Source organism: Pristiophorus japonicus, chromosome 14 (genome assembly GCF_044704955.1).
Source record: "Pristiophorus japonicus isolate sPriJap1 chromosome 14, sPriJap1.hap1, whole genome shotgun sequence".
Lineage (NCBI taxonomy): Eukaryota > Metazoa > Chordata > Chondrichthyes > Pristiophoridae > Pristiophorus > Pristiophorus japonicus.
In genome coordinates, this window is record NC_091990.1 from 65608267 (window position 1) to 65628455 (window position 20189).

Genomic DNA, 20189 nt, shown 5'->3' on the forward strand with positions numbered 1-20189 from the left:
CCCACTCACTGTCAGTGTTCTCACACTCACTGTCAGTATTCTCACACCCGGCTCACTGTCAGTGTTCTCACACTCACTGTCAGTGTTCTCACACTCACTGTTAGTGTTCTCACAACCTGCTCACTGTCAATGTTCTCACACTCACTGTCAGTGTTCTCACACTCACTGTCAGTGTTCTCAGAATCACTGTTTGTGTTCTCACACCCCGCTCACTGTCAGTGTTCTCACACTCACTGTTAGTGCCCTCACACCCCGCTCACTGTCAGTGTTCTCACACTCACTGTTAGTGTTCTCACACCCGCTCACTGTTAGTGTTCTCACACCCCAGTCACTGTCAGTGTTCTCACACTCACTGTTAGTGTTCCCACACTCACTGTTTGTGTTCTCACACTCACTGTTAGTGTTCCCACACTCACTGTTAGTGTTCTCACACCCTGCTCACTGTTAGTGTTCTCACACCCCACTCACTGTCAGTGTTCTCACACTCACTGTCAGTGTTCTCACACTCACTGTTAGTGTTCTCACACCCCGCTCACGGTCAGTGTTCTCACACTCACTGTTCGTGTTCCTACACTCACTGTCAGTGTTCTCACACTCATGTCAGTGTTCTCAAACTCACTGTCAGTGTTCTCACACTCACCGTCAGTGTTCTCACAATCACTGTCAGTGTTCTGAAACTCACTGTCACTGTTCTCACACTCACTGTCAGTGTTCTCACACTCACTGTCAGTGTTCTCACACCCCTCTCACTGTCAGTGTTCTCACACTCACGGTCAGTGTTCTCACACTCACTGTCAGTGTTCTCACACTCACGGTCAGTGTTCTCACACTCACTGTCAGTGTTCTCACACCCCTCTCACTGCCAGTGTTCTCACACTCACGGTCAGTGTTCTCACACTCACTGTCAGTGTTCTCACACTCACTGTCAGTGTTCTCACACTCACTGCCAGTGTTCTCACACTCACTGTTAGTGTTCTCACACTCACGGTCAGTGTTCTCACACTCACTGTTAGTGTTCTCACACCCCGCTCACTGTTAGTGTTCTCACACTCACTGTCAGTGTTCTCATACTCACTGTCAGTGTTCTCACACCCCGTTCACCGTCAGTGTTCTCACACTCACTGTCCGTGTTCTCACACTCACTGTCAGTGTTCTCACACCCCGCTCACTGTCAGTGTTCTCACACTCACTGTAAGTGTTCTCACACCCCGCTCACTGTCAGTGTTCTCACACTCACTGTCAGTGTTCTCACACCCCGCTCACCGTCAGTGTTCTCACACTCACTGTTCGTGTTCTCACACACCGCACACTGTCAGTGTTCTCACACTCACTGTCAGTGTTCTCACACACCGCACACTGTCAGTGTTCTCACACTCACTGTTAGTGTTCCCACACTCACTGTCAGTGTTCTCACACTCACTGTCAGTGTTCTCACACACCGCTCACTGTCGGTGTTCTCACACTCACTGTTAGTGCCCTCACACCCTGCTCACTGTCAGTGTTCTCACTGTCAGTGTTCTCACACTCACTGTCAGTGTTCTCAGAATCACTGTTTGTGTTCTCACACCCCGCTCACTGTGAGTGTTCTCACACTCACTGTTAGTGCCCTCACACCTCGCTCACTGTCAGTGTTCTCACACTCACTGTCAGTGTTCTCACACCCAGCTCACTGTCAGTGTTCTCACACTCACTGTCAGTGTTCTCACACCCGGCTCACTGTCAGTGTTCTCACAGTCGCTGTCAGTGTTCTCACACTCACTGTCAGTGTTCTCACACCCCGCTCACTGTTCGTGTTCTCACACCCCACTCACACTAATACAGTGTTTATGTTACCAGACTAGTAATCCAGTAATCCAGTGGCCAGAGAAAAAGATCAGCAGGGGAATTTAGATTCAGTGGAATTTAATGAAATAAATCTGGGGGAAATGAAACTCTAGTATCAGGATTGGTGATGCTATGGTGAGCAGGGAACTATTGGATTTTTGTAAAACACATCTGGTTCACTAATGTCCTTAAGGCAGGAAATGTGGATATGTGTAGGAAATGTGTCATAGCCTATATATTACTCCAAATCCACAGCAATGTGGTTGAAACGTAACTAGCCTCTGAAATGGCCCAGCAAGCCACTCAGTTGTAACAAGCTGCTGCAAAATATAAGAATAAAACCAGATGGACCATCCGGCATCAACCTCAGCAATGGACACGACAAAGGCACACCCAGCCCAGTTAATCCGGCAAAGTCCTCCTCACCAACATCTGGGGTCTTGTGCCAAATCGGGAGAGCTGTCCTACAGACTTGTCAAGCAACAGCCTGACATAGTCATACTCACAGAATCAAACCTTTCAGCCAATCTCCCAGACTCCTCCATCACCATCCCTGGGCATGTCCTGTCCCACCGAAAGGACAGACCCACCTGAGGTGGCGGCTCAGTGGTATACAGTCGGGAGGGAGTGGTCCCGGGAGTCCTCAACATTGACTCCGGACCCCATGAAGTCTCACGGCTTCTGGTCAAGCTTGGGCAAGGAAACCTCCTGCTGATTAGCACCTCCAGCCCTCCCTCAGCTGGTGAATCAGTACTCCTCCATGTTGAACACCACTTGGAAGAAGCACTCAGGGTAGCAAGGGCACAGAATGTACTCTGGGTGGGGACTTCAATGTCTATCACCAAGAGTGGCTCGGTAGCACCACTACTGACCGAGCTGGCCGAGGCCTGAAGGACTTAGCTGCCAGACTGGGCCGATTGGCAGGTGGTGAGAGAACCAACACGAGGAAAAACCTACTTGACCTCGTCCTCACCAATCTAACTGTGGCTGATGTATCTGTCTGTGGCAGTATTGGTAGCAGTGATCACCACAAAGAAGGCCCTATTCAGCCAGTGCCTGACAACTCCCCATGAACCGGAGACGCAGAGTGCCCACAGTGCCTGGTCTGCCCTCAAGTCCACCGTAACTAGCACCTGTGAAGAGATTCTTGCGGCTGGATTTTCGGGTCGTTTGCGACCTGGTTTTCACCGTGTTTTGACCCTCCTCCTCAGCTGTTTTACGCTGGGCGCTGTGGTATATGTAGGCACCTTTAGTAATGACTCCACGAGGCAGGTTATGGTACTTAAACTCTGTAGAACTGCAGTCCTTTATTAGCAGCTCTTGAGTGCTAACAACAAGCTGTGTTCCTTTTTTATACTGGGTTACCTGCTGTGTGCAGACAACCCCTGGGTCTCCAGCAACTGCACCCTCTCGTGTACCGGTAAGGTGTGTACAGTACAAGGGTACATTCAATGTTGCATGACAGTGTTATAGCCATCACACAGTGAACAGGCATGCCTACACAACAATACTCCCCCCTGAGCATTTTTCATATCCTAGTTGTCATGACCAGGGGAGGTGATGGGTGGTGGGCTATGGGAGGTTGTGGTGAGGGTTGTGCCGTTGCCAGGTGTGACCCCTGTGCTTGAGGCGCCTCATACATTTTCCCTCCCTACACACAAACCAAGTGGGTGTCACTGTTGTGGGATCCCTCGGGGAGGTAGCCACGGCAGCAGTGGGTGGTGTGTATACACTGTGATGTGGGTAGTTGTGGGGTGGTGGGCAGGGCCACAAGACTGGGTGGGCTCCTTGTCCACCAATGGAGATGAGGGTCAGGTCATCCCAGGGTTTGCCAGGGAAGCTGGAGGGTATTGGCCTCATGCTCCTGGTGTTGGCCCTGGTGACCAGGGGCAGTAGGGCTGATCTGGTACCGGTTGCCATTGGTGGTGGCTGGGCTGCCCATTGACCACTGCCCTTGTAGTGGGTCTGCTCCCACTGGCTGTGTGTGTCCTGCAAGTGGCATCACATTCGTTCCAAAGGTCCAGGCTGCATGGTCAGGTAGCCTGCTGGACCTGGGGGTCTCCCACAGGGGGATTCCATTGACATTAGCATGGTCCCTGTAGGACCCATTGTCCTTTGGCAGTGTCCTACCAGTATACATGACACCTTGGCTCTGATCACACATATTCGAGCCTGTGTTATACATTCTAGCATTTGCATCACTTTTGGGTGTCCTGGTTTCAACAGACATAGTTACATTAGGCATTTCACAATCTCTATCATTATTGTTAAGCATAATAAACTTGTTCTTAACCTTACTGACACCTGCATTCATCTCATTAGTCACATTAGTTAAAGCATCACAATTCATGTTTACATTGCATACATTTTCATACTTGCACCCTTTAATTGCATCTTTAGCTTTAAAGTTCATGTACTCAAATAGTTGGAATTTCCCTTTAAATTCTTTTGGTTACCGGTCTCCTTTAAGGGAGCTTTCAAATCCGATTGGCCACTCGATGTCACATGATGCTCCTCCATGTTGACTCGTGACATGGAGGAGGCCATTTTGAATGCAGGTTTGCTGCTTGGTGTGCTGCAGCCATTTTGTGGTGCTCTTTTCTTCCATGTTCTTGTGGTGCTGCAACCATTTTGTGGTCTTGTTGCAGGCAGGTTGTGGTGCTCCTTTCTTCCACATGCTTGGGTCTGCTGCTTGTGGTGCTGCAGCCATTTTGTGGTGCTCTTTTCTTTCACAGCACCACTTCGCTTGATGTGGGCCTGGTTCATCCAATTCCTGCCCAGCAGCGTGGGACCGTCGCCAGCTACAATCTACAGGGGGAGTTTGTGCAACACGCCCTGGGAGACCTGGACATCTACACTGCCAACGATTTGGATTTTACCTTTGGTATAGGTGAGCAGCTTTGCCTGGACAGGAGGCAGTTTTGGTCGAGTGGCAGGATTCCTCCAAATTTTCTCAAATGTCTTTTGGCTCATCACAGACTGGCTCACTCCTGTGTCGATCTCCATGGAGACCGGGACCCCGTCGCTGTCTACTTCCATCATCCACAGAGAACTTCCGGTGGAGCAGGTAAAGATTCCATACTCCTCTCCCAGGGTTTGAGCAGCTTCATCTTCATCTGTGTCAGAGCCCCGGGGATTAACCAACTCATCAGATACACAGTGAGTACAGCCTTTTCTGCACATTCTCTGAAGGTGCCCTTTTTCTTTGCAGCCTTTGCATGCATAGTCTTTGTAGCGGCACTGGTGGGCCCTGTGGTTTCCTCCACAGCGCCAGCACGGGGCCATCCGGTTTGCACCATGTGGCGGACTCAGGGTTGCGGGACTCGGGGCAGCATTTCTGCCTTTATAAGTGTCCATGCGGTGCACTGCGCTCGCCGGTTTAGACTCCTGGGTCAGTATTCGCCTGGAGTCGCTGGCCAAAACCATGTAGGCCTGGCTCACTTGAATTGCTTTCTTCAGGGTGACCGTGATGTCAGCCGAGAGCAATTTGTGCAGGAGGCCCTCGTGGCCGATTCCGATGACAAATATGTCCCTTAGTGCTTCATTAAGGTGGTCGCCAAAATCACACGGTGCAGCTAGTCCTCTTAAGTGTGCAGCATACTTGGCAATTTCTTGGCCCTCAGTTCGCCGGTAAGTGTAGAACCGGTGCCTGGCTGTGAGGATGCTTTCTTTCGGTTTTAGTTGTTCCTGTATGATTGTTACAAGTTGCTCATAGCTCTTGGTGGTTGTCTTCTCCAGGGCTAGTAAGTCCCTGACGAGACCGTAGATGGTGGGCCCACAACTGCTAAGCAGGATGGCCCTGCGTTTGGTCGGTAGTGTGGCCGATGTGTCCCCATCCAGGTCGTTGGCTATAAAGTGTTCCAATCTTTCCACAAAAGCATCTCAATCCTCCCCCTCTGTAAATTGCTGAAAGTTGCTGAGGTTAGACACGTTGAGCGTGTAGTTCATGATCCCGTATTCCCGTCGCCAGTTGTAGTGTATGTAGGCACCTTTAGTAATGACTCCACGAGGCAGGGTATGGTACTTAAACTCTGCAGACCTGTAATCCTTTATTAGCAGCTCCTGAGTGCTGACAACAAGCTGTGTGTTCCTTTTCATACTGGGTTACCTGCCGTGTGCAGGCAACCCCTGGGTCTCCAACAACAGCACCCTCTAGTGTACCGGTGAGGTGTGTACAGTACAAAGATACATTCAATGTTGCATACAGTGTTACAGACATCACACAGTGAACAGGCATGCATACACGCGGCGTTTAGCAGCACCGCCAGGGAGAGCTGCACCGGGGTGTAACGGCTCGCATTGCGACACCGCTGGGAGTTTCGCGTCTCACCTGACCCGTACGCCATAAAACACGCCCCGTGACAACCGCCAGCGTAAACGCGGTCCAGCCCTGCCGACGGTGGTGAGCTGGATAAACTGAAAAAAAGGCCAGTTAAAGTTTTTATTTTTTTATAAATTAGCATTGATTTGTGAGGTAATGTTTTTTGAATGTTTTTTTGACCCTCCCAAGGCCTCTCTCGGAGCGCTCCCAGCCCGCACGAACGGTGGCGAGGATCCTGTTTTTGTGCCGCGCCAATAATGCGCCCGGCACAGATCCCAAATGAACAACATTAAGCAATTAATCGCTAATGTTCATTGGTCGGTCATTTTCCTGCCCCGCCTCCAAAAATCCAGCCCTTGGTCACTCTACCCGAAAACACCAAGACTGGTTCGACGAGAACGACCAGGAGATCCACAAGCTAATAAACCACAAACGGAACGCATTCCTGAACTGGAAACAACATCAAAACTCGAGAGCAAGAAAGCAGCTCCGCAGGCAACTGAAGGCCGAGGTCTAACAAATAACTCGGGACCTAAACAGATGGAAAAAGTGCAGGAGATTCGGTGACTCGCTGACAGTCACGACGTGTGTGGGTTTCTTAGCGCAGTCAGATGACCTACGGCCCAAGCACCCAAGGCCCTACCCACTGCTGGCCAAGAACGGAGAGGTGTCATCAAGGACAGGGAGGCAGTCAGTGCCCGCTGGAAGGAGCACTTCGAGAATCTCCTTAGCAAGACTCTATCTTCGACGTGAGTGTACTTGACTCCATCCCACATCATCATCATAGGCAGCCCCTCGAAATCGAGGAAGACTTGCTTCCACTCTAAAAGTGAGTTCTCGGGTGACTGAACAGTCCAATATGGGAATTACAGTCTCTGTCACAGGTGGGACAGATAGTGGTTGAAGGAAAGGGTGGGTGGGACAGGTTTGCCGCACACTCCTTCCGCTGCCTGCTCTTGTTTTCTGCATGCTCTCGGCGACGAGACTTGAGGTGCTCAGCGCCCTCCCGGATGCTCTTCCTCCACCTTGAGCGGTCCTGGGCCAGGGATTCCCAGTTGTCAGTGGGGATGTTGCATTTTATCAAGGAGACTTTCAGGATGTCCTTGAAACATTTCCTATGCCCACCTGGGGCTCGCTTGCTGTGTAGGAGTTCCGAATAGAGCGCTTGCTTTGGGAGTCTCGTGTCGGGCATGCGGATGATGTGGCCTGCCCAACGGAGCTAGTCGAGTGTGGTCAGTGCTTCGATGCTGGGGATGTTGGCCTGAGTGAGAACACTGATGTTGGTGCGTCTGTCCTCCCAGGGGATTTGCAGGATCTTGCGGAGACATCGTTGGTGCTATTTCTCCAGCACTTTGAAATGCCTACTGTACATGGTTCATGTCTCTGAGCCATACAGGAGGGCGGGTATCACTACATCCCTGCAGACCATAAGCTTGGTGCCAGATTTGAGGACCTGATCTTCAAACACTCTCTTCCTCAGGAGACTGAAGGCTGCACTGGCGTACTGGAGGCGATGTTGAACCTCGTCATCGATGTCTGCCCTTGCTGATAGTAGGCTCCCGAGGTATGGAAAGTGGTCCATGTTGTCCAGGGCCGCGCCGTGGATCTTCATGACCGGGGAACAGTGCTGCGTGGTGGGGTCAGGTTGGTAGAGGACCTTTGTCTCGAAGATGTTTAGTGTAAGGCCCATGCTTTCATACGCCTCGGTGAAGATGTGGACGATGGTTTGGAGTTCAGCCTCTGAATGTGTGCAGACGCAAGCGTCGTCCGCGTACTGTAGCTCGACGACAGAGGACGGGACGACCTTGGATCTAGCCTGAAGACGATGAAGGTTGAACAGTTTCCCATTGGTTCTGTAGTTTAGTTCCACTCCAACGGGGAGATTGTTGAGAGTGAGATGGAGCATTGTAGCGAGGAAGATCGAGAAGAGGGTTGGCGCGATGACACAGCCCTGCTTGAACCCGGTCCGGATGTAAATTGGGTCTGTGATGGATCTGTTCGTCAGGATCACAGCTTGCATGTCGTCGTGGAGCAGGTGGAGGATGGTGACAAACGTTTAGGGGCAGCCGCAATGGAGAAGGACACTCCATAGTCCCTCACAGTTAACAGTGTCAAAGGCCTTTCTGAGTTCAAAAAAGGCCATGTACAAGGGTTGGTGCTGTTCCCTGCATTTCTCTTGTAGTTGTCGCGCGGTGAAGATCATGTCTGTTGTACCCCGTAGTGGACAGAATCCGCATTGTGACTCTGGGAGCAGCTCCTCGGCCACAGGGAGAAAACGGTTGAGGAGGATTCTAGCGATGATTTTCCCAGTGGCCGGCAGCAGGGAGATTCCTGTGTAGTTGCCACAGTCAGACTTGTCCCCTTTTTTGAAGATGGTCACGATTACTGCATCTCTGAGATCTCCCGGCATGCTCTCCTCCAGCAAAGAATGACTAAGAAAGCAATAAAGAAAGGAAAGATAGATTACGAAGGTAAACTTGCGCAAAACATAAAAACGGATAGTAAAAGCTTTTACAGATATATAAAACGGAAAAGAGTGACGAAAGTAAATGTTGGTCCCTTAGAAGATGAGAAGGGGAATTTAATAATGGGAAATGTGGAAATGGCTGAGACCTTAAACAATTATTTTGCTTCCGTCTTCACAGTGGAAGACACAAAAACCATGCCAAAAATTGCTGATCACAGGAATGTGGGAAGGGAGGACCTTGAGACAATCACTATCACTAGGAGGGTAGTTCTGGACAGGCTAATGGATCTCAAGGTAGACAAGTCCCCTGGTCCTGATGAAATGTATCCCAGGGTATTAAAAGAGATGGCGGAAGTTATAGCAGATACATTTGTTATAATCGACCAAAATTCTCTGGACTCTGGGGAGGTACCAGCAGATTGGAAAGCAGCTAATGTAACGCCCCTGTTTAAAAAAGGGGGCAGACAAAAGGCAGGTAACTATAGGCCGGTTAGTTTAACATCTGTAGTGGGGAAAATGCTTGAAACTATCATTAAGGAAGAAATAGCGGGATATCTAGATAGGAATAGTGCAATTAAGCAGACGCAGCATGGATTAATGAAGGGGAAATCAGGTTTAACTAATTTACTGGAATTCTTTGAGGATAAAACGAGCATGGTGGATAGAGGTGTACCGATGGATGTGGTGTATTTAGATTTCCAAAAGGCATTCGATAAGGTTACTACAGAAGATAAAGGTACGTGGAGTCAGAGGAAATGTATTAGCATGGATAGAGAATTGGCTGGCTAACAGAAAGCAGAGAGTTGGGATAAATGGGTCCTTTTCGGGTTGGAAATCGATGGTTAGTGGTGTGCCACAGGGATCGGTGCTGGGACCACAACTGTTTACAATATACATAGATGACCTGGAAGAGGGGACAGAGTGTAGTGTAACAAAATTTGCAGATGACACAAAGTTTAGTGGGAAAGCGGGTTGTGTAGAGGACACAGAGAGGCTGCAAAGAGATTTAGATAGGTTAAGTGAATGGGCTAAGGTTTGGCATACAATGTCGGAAAGTGTGAGGTCATCCACCTTGGGAAAAAAAACTGTAAAAGGGAATATTATTTGAATGGGGAGAAATTACAACGTGCTGCGGTGCAGAGGGACCTGGGGGTCCTTGTGCATGAATCCCAAAAAGTTAGTTTGCAGGTGCAGCAGGTAATCAGGAAGGTGAATGGAATGTTGGCCTTCATTGCGAGAGGGATGGAGTACAAAAGCAGGGAGGTCCTTCTGTAACTGTATAGGGTATTGGTGAGGCCGCACCTGGAGTACTGCATGTAGTTTTGGTCGCCTTACTTAAGGAAGGATATACTAGCTTTGGAGGGTGTACAGAGACGATTCACTAGGCTGATTCCGGAGATGAGGGGGTTACCTTATGATGATAGATTGAGTAGACTGGGTCTTTACTCGTTGGAGTTCAGAAGGATGAGGGGTGATCTTATAGAAACATTTAAAATAATAAAAGGGATAGACAAGATAGAGGCAGAGAGGTTGTTTCCACTGGTCAGGGAGACTAGAACTAGGGGGCACAGCCTCAAAATACGGGGGAGCCAATTTAAAACCGAGTTGAGAAGGAATTTCTTCTCCCAGAGGGTTGTGAATCTGTGGAATTCTCTGCCCAAGGAAGCAGTTGAGGCTAGCTCATTGAATGTATTCAAGTCACAGATAGATAGATTTTTAACCAATAAGGGAATTAAGGGTTACGGGGAGCGGGCGGGTAAGTGGAGCTGAGTCCACGGCCAGATCAGCCATGATCTTGTTGAATGGCGGAGCAGGCTCGAGGGGCTAGATGGCCCTAATTCTTATGTCCTTATGTTCTTATGTTTATGTTCCAGATGAGAGACATGAGGACACCATGGCAGTCAGGGCCCGCTGGAAGGAGCTTTTCGAAGAACTCCTTAATCGAGACTCTGCCTTTGACGCGAGTGTTCTCGACTCCATCCCGCAGCATGCTACCGCCACCATCTCAGCAAAACCCCAGCCCTGCACGAGGTAGAAAAGACCATCCATCAGTTCAAGAACAACAAGGCATCAGGAGCAGATGGTGTTGTGTCCATAATAAAGTAATGTGACTGAGTACTGTAGACATAAGTAAGTGTGACCTTAGTCTCTTTATTCCAACTCCAGAGTGCTGGTACAGCATGGAAGGCCTGCTTATATACAGTGCTCCCAAGGGATGCTGGGATCCCTTGGGACTCCAACAGGTGCGCCCTCAGGTGGTGGTAGAATGCTGGTTACATAGGGTTGCATACATAACATCACTCCCTCCAAAAGTCAATAGTACGCTTATTTACAGGGTGAGACGATCTGGGGCCTTTCGCTCCCTAGTTGATCGTCTCGGTACAAATGCAGGTGCAGGTGAGTTGGTTGGTTCTTCGCTGGGCTGCTGCGCAGCTGGCCTTGCTGGGCTGTTGGGGATGGTGAGTTCAGCTTCGTGGTCAACCGTTATGTCGGTTGCAACTTGTGAGTATGTCTGAGGGTCGAAGTTAGTGGTGTCCTCTTCAGGTTGCTCGTGGCTGTCTGTGAACCGTAGTTTGGTTTGGTCCAAATGCTTCCTGCAAGTTAGTCCATTGGCCAATTTGACCAGAAACACCCTACTCCCTTCTTTGGCTACGACAGTGCCAACAAGCCATTTGGGACCATGTCCATAGTTGAGTACAAATACACTTCAATATCGCGTGACAAATTTTCGTGATCATTATCATGCTTTGTTGATGCCACCTGCCCTCGACGTGATCATGGAATTCAGGATGGATGAGAGAGAACCTTGTTTTGAGCACCCTTTTCATGAGCAGCTCGGCTGGGGGAACCCCAGTGAGTGAGTGGGGTCTGGTGCGGTAGCTGAGCAGGACTCGGGACAGGCGGGTCTGTAGGGAGCCTTCCGACATGCGTTTCAAGCTTGCCTGATGGTTTGGACTGCCCGTTCTGCCTGGCCATTGAATGCAGGCTTGAACGGGGCAGATGTGACGTGCTTGATCCCATTGCGGATCATAAGAACATAAGAACATAAGAATTAGGAACAAGAGTAGGCCATCTAGCCCCTCGAGCCTGCTCCGCCATTCAACAAGATCATGGCTGATCTGGCCGTGGACTCAGCTCCACTTACCCGCCCGCTCCCCATAACCCTTAATTCCCTTATTGGTTAAAAATCTATCTATCTGTGACTTGAATACATTCAATGAGCTAGCCTCAACTGCTTCATTGGGCAGAGAATTCCACAGATTCACAATCCTCTGGGAGAAGAAATTCCTTCTCAACTCGGTTTTAAATTGGCTCCCCCGTATTTTGAGGCTGTGCCCCTAGTTCTAGTCTCCCTGACCAGTGGAAACAACCTCGCTGCCTCTATTCCTTGAATTCCTTGAATGCAACGCTCGTGAAGCACGGCCCATTGTCGCTGACAAGGACATCCGGCAGGCCGTGTGTGGCAAACATGGCTTATCGGCATTCGTTGGTGGCAGTGGACGGGCTTACAGACATTATTACACACTCAATCCATTTTGAATAAGCATCCACAACATCCAAAAACATTTTGCCTAGAAACGGGCCAGCATAGTCAACGTGGATCCTAGACCACTGTTTGGAGGGCCATGACCACAAACTTAGCGGTGCCTCCCTGGGTGTATTGCTCAGTTGAGAGCAAGTGTTGCATTGGCGCACGCAAGACTCCAAATCTGAGTCGATGCCGGGCCACCACACGTGGGATCTGGCTATAGCTTTCATCATTACTAGGCCTGAAGGGTACTGTGTAGGTCGCATATGAACATATGAACGGCAAATGCATGGCAGATGAAGTATAATGTGGATAAATGTGAGGTTATCCACTTTGGTGGTAAAAACAGAGAGACAGACTATTATCTGAATGGTGACAGATTAGGAAAAGGGAAGGTGCAACGAGACCTGGGTGTCATGGTACATCAGTCATTGAAGGTTGGCATGCAGGTACAGCAGGCGGTTAAGAAAGCAAATGGCATGTTGGCCTTCATAGCGAGGGGATTTGAATACAGGGGCAGGGAGGTGTTGCTACAGTTGTACAGGGCCTTGGTGAGGCCACACCTGGAGTATTGTGTACAGTTTTGGTCTCCTAACTTGAGGAAGGACATTCTTGCTATTGAGGGAGTGCAGCGAAGGTTCACCAGACTGATTCCCGGGATGGCGGGACTGACCTATCAAGAAAGATTGGATCAATTGGGCTTGTATTCACTGGAGTTCAGAAGAATGAGAGGGGACCTCATAGAAACGTTTAAAATTCTGACGGGTTTAGACAGGTTAGATGCAGAAAGAATGTTCCCAATGTTGGGGAAGTCCAGAACCAGGGGTCACAGTCTGAGGATAAGGGGTAAGCCATTTAGGACCGAGATGAGGAGAAACTTCTTCACCCAGAGAGTGGTGAACCTGTGGAATTCTCTACCACAGAAAGTAGTTGAGGCCAATTCACTAAATATATTCAAAAGGGAGTTAGATGAAGTCCTTACTACTCGGGGGATCAAGGGTTATGGCGAGAAAGCAGGAAGGGGGTACTGAAGTTTCATGTTCAGCCATGAACTCATTGAATGGCGGTGCAGGCTAGAAGGGCTGAATGGCCTGCTCCTGCACCTATTTTCTATGTTTCTATTTTCCTGCCTTTCTTAGGCAAAACCACGCGATTACCCCACAAAAGACAGTCCGCCTGTACGGACATTTCGTCTTTGCACCACTGGAACAGTTTGATCTCTTCATGTATCTCCGCTGGGACCAGCTTCCATGGAGGACACAGTTTTTTTACAAGGGACAGTAAAGGATGCTGGCTAGTCCAGGTCCTGATCTGGCGGGCCGTAACGGGTGACTTTTTGTTTTCAAATGCATCCATCACCAAGAGCAAGTCTGCAGGCTGTACCATTTCCACCCCGGTAGTGGGCAATGGTAGCAGACTGAGAACATCAGCGCATTTCTCTGTGCCTAGCCTGTGGCAAATTGCATAGTTATATAAAGACAGCATGAGCGCCCATCTTTGGATGCGAGTAGAGGCGTTGGTATTAATACCTTTGCTCTCTGAGAATAGCGGTATGAGTGGCTTGTGGTCAGTTTCTAACTCGAACTTAAGCCCAAACAGATACCGATGCATTTTTTTTTTTACCCCGTAAACGCATTCCAGAGCTTCTTTTTCAACTATGCTGAAGGCCCTTTCGGCCTTGGACAAACTCCTGAACGCATACACGACCGGTTGCAATGTTCTTGATTCATTTGCTTGTTGTAACACACACCCGACCCCGTACGAAGACGCATCGCAAGCTAGCACTAAACGTTTACAAGGATCATACAGGACAAGCAGTTTGTTCGAACATAACAGATTTCTGGCTTTCTCAAAAGCTGTCTCTTGTGATTTCCCCCATACCGTTATCTCCCTTGCATAGCAACACATGTAGATGTTCTAGCAAGGTGCTTAACCCGGGTAGGAAATTACCAAAATAATTGAGGAGTCCCAGGAATGACTGCAGCTCCGTCACGTTCTGTAGTCTCGGCGCGTTCTTGATGGCCTCCATCTTGGCATCGATCTGATGCCGTCTGCTGCGATTCTTCTCCCTAAGAACTTGACTTCTGGAGCCAGGAAAACACACTTCGAGTGTTTCAACCTGAGTCCCACACGATCTAGCTGACTTAGAACCTCTTCCAGGTTCTTCAAGTGTTCGATGGTGTCCTGACCTGTGATCGATATGTCGTCCTGGAAAACCACGGTGCGCGGAACCGACTTTAGCAGACTCTCCATGTTCCTTTGAAAAATAACCATGGCCGATCGAATCCCAAACAGGCATCTACTGTAGATGAACAGACCTTTGTGCGTGTTGATGCAGGTGACACCTTTCAAAGATTCCGCCAGCTCCTGCGTCATGTAGGCCGAGGTCAGGTCTAACTTGGTGAATGTTTTTCCTCCTGCCAGGGTCACAAATAGGTTGTCTGCCTTGGGTAGCGGGTACTGGTCCTGCAGCGAAAAACGGTTAATCGTTACTTTATAATCCCCACAAATTCTGACCGTGCCATCGCTCTTGAGGACTGGAAACAATCGGACTGACCCACTCGTTGAACTCCACCGGCGCGATGATGCCTTCTCGCTGCAGCCTGTCTAGCTCGATCTCCACTTTGTCCCGCATCATATATGACACCGCCTGTGCCTTGTGGTGGATGGGTCGTGTACCGGGAACCAAGTGGATCTGAACCTTCGCCCCCGAGAAACTTCTGATGCCTGGCTCAAACAACGATGGAAACTTGCTCAGAACCTGGGCACATGAGGCGTTGTCGATGGACGAAAGCGCTTGGATGTCGTCCCAGTTCCAGCGGATTTTTCCCAGCCAGCTTCTGCCGAACAGTGTGGGGCCATCTCCTGGTACAATCCATAGTGGGAATTCGTGCACTGCTCCATCATAGGAGACTTTTACTGCTGCACTGCCAATTACAGGGATCAGCTCTTTAGTGTAAGTTCTCAGCTTGGTATGAATGGGGCTAAGCTTGGGCCTGTGTGCCTTGTTGCACAACAGCCTGTCGAAGGCCTTTTTGCTCATGATAGACTGACTCGCACCCGTGTCCAGTTCCATGGATACTGGAATTCCATCCAGTTCAACTTTTAACATGATCAGTGGAAATTTTGTGGTGAAGGTGTGTACCCCGTACCCCGTACACTTCTGCCTCCTTGGTTCAAGTCTCCAGTTCAGTTTGATCCGCCATGGATTGGTCTTCCTCTGCAACGTGGTGGTTTGCAGGGTTTGCAGCTCGTCTGCACATTCGCTGGAGGTGTCCCATTGTTCCACAGTCTTTGCACGTACAGTGTTTGAAACGGCCTTGATGGGCTCGATGATGACCTCTGCAGCGCCAACAAGGTGTCAATTGCCTCGCATTAATGTTTTATGGCGGACTCTGGGTCATCTGAAGTCATACAGCTGCAGGCGTGTACATTCTGCCATCTGCATTCCTGCCTGAAAACGACGTTACTTTGTGTACAGTACTTGCCAAAACCTCTTTATGCTGCAAAATTTGTTTGGTGTTATCGCTGGTGGACATAAATGCCTGGGCTATCGTTATGGCTTTGCTCAGGTTCGGTGTTTCAACAGTCAATAGTTTGCGAAGGATAACCTCATGGCCAATACCAAGCACAAAAAAGTCTCTTAGCATTTGCTCCAGGAATCCATCGAATTTGCAATGTCCTGCAAAGTGCCTTAGTTCGGCGACGTAGCTCGCCACTTCCTGGCCTTCTGACCATTGACATGTGTAAAATCGATACCTTGCCATCAGAACACTCTCCTTCAAATTTAGGTGCTCCCGGACCAGCGTACACAGTTCTTCATATGATTTGATTGTTAGTTTCACCGGAGCAAGAAGATTCTTCTTGAGGCCATAAGTTGTTGCCCCGCAGACGGTGAGGAGGATCGCCTTCCATTTAGCAGCGTTCTCGTCCCCTTCCAGCTCGTTGGCCACGAAGTATTGGTTGAGTCTCTCCACGAAGGCCTCCCAATCATCCCCTTCTGAGAATTTCTCCAGGATACCAACAGTTCTCTGCATTTTTGCATGATGGTTCGTTATTTCATCGCAATTGTTACGTCCATAATAAAGTAATGTAACTGAGTACTTGTAGACATGAGTAAGTGTGACCTTAGTTCCTTTATTCTAACTCCAGAATGCTGGCACAACATGGGAGTGTAAGAGGTTCTCGGGGAGTGTTGTTGTGCCTTGGGTGTCTCTCTCTGGGCTTCTGCCCTCACAGCTTATGCCTGGCCTGTGAGGTACCCTGAGTGCTGCAAGAGCACCCCTGGAGAGACTGTGTCCACAGCTTATGAAGGGGGTTTTGAGACTCGTGCGTCCCCACAGCTTATGCCTAGCCTGTGAGGCACCTGTGAGTATCAAACACTCCTAACCCCTTCTTCCCTAGCCTGTGACACACAGTTGAGCGTTTTCGAGGCGCTCCTAGCTTCCCTTACACTGTTCTGACATAAGACTCACGATCAGGAGATGTAATACAATAGAACTGAGACAAGGTGATTCCAAGAGGAACTTAGGCTTCCAATTTATTTGACAAGGTGTATCTCAACAAACAGCAATACACCAAAAAAACAATCCACCTAAATCCCACGAAACGGACACAACAAAAATCTTTATACAAGTTTAGCAGTACAATGCCCAACCTCCCACCTTTCCTGGCCTAACTGAGTTGGGAGTTCTGGGGACCAGAGGTTATACTCACTACTGTGCCTTCTGCAGTTTGGTGGTTTGTTTCTTCTATCTTCGGTGTCTTGGGACACTGGTTTTCCTTCAGTGTCGAGAGGCTTGCTGGTTGTTGGATCATGAGAGCAGGGAACCACACAATGCGTCAGAAACCTCTTTTTATAGCCAGATTATCCAGTCCGCCTCTCCTGCTGAAATCGATCCTTCCCATTGGTGGGCTTTGTGATTTTGAAAAATGCAGCAGTTTTAGATTATTGCGGGTTTTTTCCACTGATGTTAACCTACTCAAGGTTTGAGTGGGTGTTGATTGCGTTGGCCTCCTGTAGCCATTGTGTAGGCCCTTGGTTTGTTTTGGGTTCCCTAGTTTGCTGAAGGTCTGCATAATTTCCTTCCATAGTGTAAATATGGGGAAGACAATAGCCCGATAATGGCGATGAGTCAGTCCCACAGGTTTCGAGCAAGTGCTCTCCCATTGGCTTGAAAGCCCCATGCTTTGGGCTGACTCTGTCCCACCATTGGCCCTCCAGTGTCCTCCCCCGTCCAATCACTGCTCTGCCAAGGTCAAACCGTCTCGGTTTCAATTTCACATTGCAGCACAGACAGATCCCACAGCCCTTTTCCTTCTGGGTAAAATGAGAGGTTTTTCGTTCTCCCCTACAGGAGGCCTGCTTATATACAGTGCTCCCATGGGATGATGGGATCCCTTGGGACTCCAACAGATACGCCCTCTGGTGGTGGTATAATACTGATTACATAGGGTTGCATACATAACAGTTGGAATCCCTGCTGAGGCATTAAAGTATGGCGGGGAAGCACTATTGGCATGAATCCATGAACTCTTTTCTCTTATCTAGAAGGAGGAGAGCACGCCAGGGGATCTCAGATATGTCGTAATTGTGACCATCTTCAAGATTACAGACGAGTTTGCCTGCTGTCTGCCGCAGGGAAAATTATCACAAGAATCCTCCTCAACCGTCTCTTCCCAGTGGCTGAAGAACTCCTCCCAGAGTCGCAATGCGTATTCCGCCCACTAAGGGGCACAATGGGCATGATCTGCACCGCGCGGCAAATCTAATTGAAATGTAGGGAGCAGCACCAAACGCTGTACATGGCCTTCTTTGACCTCACAAAGGCCTTCGACTCTGTCAACCATGAGGGATTATAGAGTGTCCTCCTCAAATTCGTCTGTCCTCAAAAGTTTGTCACCATCGTCCGCCTGCTCCACGATGACATGCAAGCCATGAGCCTAACCAACGGATCCACCATACACCCAATACAAGTGCAGACCGGGGTTAAGCAAGGCTCTGTCATCGCACCAACGCTCTTCTCAATCTTCCTTGCTGCAATGCTTCATCTCACCTTTAACAAGCTCCCCACTGGAGTGGAGTTAATCTACAGGAAATTGTTCAACCTTCGTCGCCTCCAGTCTAGATCCAAGGTTATTCCAACCTCTGTCACTGAATTACAGTATGCAGACGACGCTTGGATTTGTGCACACTCGGAGGCCGAACTCCAAACCATCGTTGACATCATCACCGAGGCGTACGAGAGTCTGGGCATTACATTAAATATCCGGAAGTCAAAGGTTCTCTACCAACATGCCCCACCACACAATACTGCCACCTCCCCAATTATCAAGATCCATGATGAGACCACAACGTGGACCACTTCCCACACCTCGCGAGCCTACTGTCAGCAAGGACAGACATCGATGACAAAATCCAACACCGCCTTCAGTGCGCCAGTGCAGCCTTTGGTCGCCTGAGGAAACGAGTGTTCGAAGACAAGGATCTCAAATCCAACACCGAGCTCATGGTCTACAGAACAGTAGTGATACTCGCCCTCCTATATGCTTCAGAGACATGGACTATGTACAGTAGGCACCTCAAAGCACTGGAGGAGTACCACCAATGCTGCCTCCGCAAGATCCTGCAAATCCATTGGCAGGATAGGTGCACCAACATCAGCATTCTCTCTCAGGCCAACATCCCCAGCATCGAGGCATTGACCACGCTCAACCAGCTCCGACTCCTGAAACAAGCATTCTATTCCAAGCTCCGTCACGGCAAATGAGTCCCAGGATGACAGAACAAACCCTTCAAGGACACCCTCAAAAACTCCTTGAAAAAATGCAACATCCCCACCGACTCTTGGGAATCCCTGGCCCAAGACCGCTCAAAGTGGAGGAGAAGCATCCGAGAAGGCACCGAACACTTCGAGTCTCTTTGTCGGGAGCACACAGAAGCCAAGTACAAACAGCGGAAGGAGCGCACAACAACCCAAGCTCCCCACCCACCTGTCCCTCCAACCATCGTCTGCCCCACCTGTGACAGAGACTGTAGATCCCACATTATACACTTCAGTCACCTGAGAACTCGTATTGGTGTGGAAGCAAGTCATCCTCGACTCCGGGGGATTGCCGAAGGAGAAGGAGTGACCACCACACAGTCCTTGTGGAGACACCCTCCATCGTGTTGTGTGGCACTACCACCGTACTAAATGGAATAGATTCAGAACAGATCTAGCAGCTCAAAACTGGGCATCCATGAGGCGCTGTGGGCCATCAGCAGAAGCAGCATTGTATTCCACCACAATCTGTAACCTCATGGCCCGGCATATCCCTCACTCTACCATTACCATCAAGCCAGGGGACCAACCCTGGTTCAATGAGGAATGCAGAAGAGCATGCCAGGAGCAGCACCAGGTATACCTAAAAATGAGGTACCAACCCGGGGAAGCTGCAACACAGGACCATATGCATGCTAAGCAGAGAAAACAGCATGCTATAAACAGAGCTAAGAGATCCCATAACTAACGGATCAGATCAAAGCTCTGCAGTCCTGCCACATCCATTGTGAATGGTGGTGGATAATTAAACAACTAACGGGAGGAGGAGGCTCCATGAACATCCCCATCCTCAATCATGGTGGAACCCAGCACTTGAGTTCAAAAGACAAGGCTGAAACATTGCCCTCATCAGTCTACACTCAATCATCAGCAAAGTGATGGAAGGTGTCGTCGACAGTGCTATCAAGCATAATTTGCTCACTAATAACCTGCTCACTGATGCTCAGTTTGGGTTCTGCCAGGACAACTCGGCTCCAGACCTCATTATAGCCTTGGTACAAACATGGACAAAAGAGCTGAATTGCGGAGGTGAGGTGAGAGTGACTGCCCTTACATCAAGACAGCATTTGACCAAGTATAACATCAAGGAGCCCTAGTAAAACTGAAGTCAATGGGGATCAGGGGGGAAAACTCTCCACTGGCTGGAGTCAGACCTAGCACAAAGAAAGATGGTTGTGGTTGTTGGAGGTCAATCATCTCAGCCCAGGACATCGCTGCAGGAGT